Source organism: Suricata suricatta, chromosome 8, assembly GCF_006229205.1.
Source record: "Suricata suricatta isolate VVHF042 chromosome 8, meerkat_22Aug2017_6uvM2_HiC, whole genome shotgun sequence".
NCBI lineage: Eukaryota > Metazoa > Chordata > Mammalia > Carnivora > Herpestidae > Suricata > Suricata suricatta.
In genome coordinates, this window is record NC_043707.1 from 108,998,260 (window position 1) to 109,001,032 (window position 2,773).

Genomic DNA, 2,773 nt, shown 5'->3' on the forward strand with positions numbered 1-2,773 from the left:
CAGCACAGAGCCCGACGTGGAACTCAAAAACTGCGAGATCATGACCTGAGCCGAAGTCAGACACTTAACCAACTGAGCCACCCAGGCACCTTTAAATTGGTGTCTTTCTATTTTATAACTCTAACTCAACTCAATAAATTTCTTGCGCCAGGAAATCAATATATTGTGGTGATACCCAATTTGGTATGATCTGTAATAGAAAAAAATGGGACTAAAACTACACATCCAACAATAGGTGAATAATTGCTTGACAATAATGATTATAAAGAATATCTGAGTAGGGGCACCTGGGTGGCTCAGTCAGCTGAGTGTTCGACTTCAGCTCAGGTCATGACCTACCTCACAGTTCATGGGTTCAAGCCCCGCATTGGGCTCTGTGCTGACAGCTCAGAGCCTGGAGCTTGCTTTGGATTCTGTGTCTTCCTCACTCTCTGCTCCTCCTCCTCTCATGTTCTGTCTCTCAAAAATAATTTAAAAAATTTTTTTAAAAAGAATATGTGATTAGATGGTAAAAGGGTTACCAAATAATGTTAAGTTTTTTTAAAGGCAGAAACTTTTTTTAGTGTGTATCTGATTAATTTATTTTTATACTTTTCATGCATACATAGGTAACATGAATACAATACTATTATTTTTGTGACTTTTTTAATAGTTTATTGTCAAATTGGTTTCCATATAACACCCAGTGCTCTTCCCCATAAGTGCCCTCCTCCATTACTACCACCTCTCTCCCCCCTCCCGCTCCCCCTTCAACCCTCAGTTCATTTTCAGTATTCAATAGTCTCTCAGGTTTTGTGTCCCCCTCTCTCCCCAACTCTCTTTCCCTCTTCCCTCCCCACGGTCCTACATTAGGTTTCTCCTGTTCTCCTGTTAGACCTATGAGTGCAAACATATGGTATCTGTCTTTCTCCACCTGACTTACTTCACTTAACATGACACCCTCGAGGTCCATCCACTTTGCTACAAATGGCCAGATTTCATTCTTTCTCGTTGCCATGTAAAGAATAAAGGCAGAAACTTAATCCCTTAAGATTTGCATACAAACCCCAGAAACCCCAGCTTGCAGTGGTTTAGATATATAGGAATTTTGTTTCTCTTCACTTAACAAGAATTCTTGAGGTAAGAAATTATTCATATTAGTTCACAGCTGGATAGTGTTAGTGGGAAAACCCCTGTGATTCTCTGAGACTTTTCCTTACAGTCTTAAGAGGACTTGCCCAATTGCAGATGTGACATTTGTATTCATGGTGAGAGGAAGGGAGTTTTAGGGGAAGGGGTTGTATCGCTGTCACTGTCATTCTATCTTTTTAGTTAGGAAAAGAAATTTTTTCACAAAAACTCCTCAGCTGAGTTTCCCTTGTGTTGCACTGGACAGGACCAAATTATGTGACTTCCCCTCACTGAAAGAGATTCTGGGGAAGGAAAAATGGCACTGTCATTTGGGCTTGGACCATTCATGAGGTATTGACTGCTTCAGACAATCTTTGGCAACAAGAATGTGGTTCTGAGAGCAAAGAAGGGAGAAATGGATAGTCAACCAAGTAGTATCTGTCACAATAAAATTGTATGTAAAGTGTGAGATGAATGAGATGAGAAAAAAGAAGCCACTATCATTTACACATACAAAAAAATTAGAGAGAAACATCTAGAAGACATTAGTGACATTGAAGGAACTAAAGGGTAATTCTTTTCTTCTTTCTACCTTTCTATGTCTATGAAATTTCTCTGATGAACATGGGTTCCTTTTGTAATTCAGAAAACAGAGAAGACTGCATCAGGGATTGTCCCTGATACAAAGGAATCCACAGTAGATTGGCCTCTTGACTGAGAACAGGATTCACTATTTCCCACTCAGCTTCTACCACCTTGTAGCTCACGTGGAAGTCTCAGAAACAACTCCGCCCTCCTGGGAAGCCTGGAGTCCAAACTGGGGTAATCAGAAAAGCTGAGGGCAGACTCCCCCCAGACTAGAGACTTGGGTAGTCCTGGCTTGTCATCCTCCTCCCCAAGCAGCATGTATAGAAGCACTTTACAATATGGCAGGTTTAAATTGGGATCTCGGCTGCCTCCAACTTATCCAATGCCTTGGATAAGTCATTTCATTTCTCTGAACTTCAGTGTCCTTGTTGATAAAGTGGAAATAACTTGCTTCTTGGAGAGTTACATGAAATGATGCTGTGAAGTACCGGGCACATAACAGATATTTAATAAATGCTGGCCCCTTTCCCCCTTTTCCTTCCCTAGCCCCAAGAGAATGTATACCCAGCAGAAGCCCCTGCAGAGCCTTCAGCCCTCAAAAGTGCTGCTCTGGGGTCTAGCGTTCATTAGCCAACCACCTCCCACTGCACATAAGATTGCCCTTCCCACACGAGATGACTCATGGCTTCCTGCCTCTGGTCTGCCTTGTGCCTGATCACAATGGTGGGACCAGCACCAGTTAGGCGCACAGCCTGGTGCTGGTATGGTCAGACAAAACTGCATTCGGAGTCCCAGCTCTACACAGGCTCCTTAGTACTCTGAGTCTCTGTTTATTTATAAAATGGTGAGAATACTGCTGCAAAGGTATCAAATGTCTGGTCCATAATGACTACACACCCACACCGACACACAAGCAAACAAAACCCAATAGCAGGTATTATTATGATGTAAGGAACACAGCTACATTCTACAGAGAGGAAGCAAAGGCTCTGGGAAGCTAAGTGGCTTGGCCAGCTCACAGTGACCAAGTCCATCTGACTGCAAACCCCTGGGTCTTCTGTGCACCAGTTGCTTC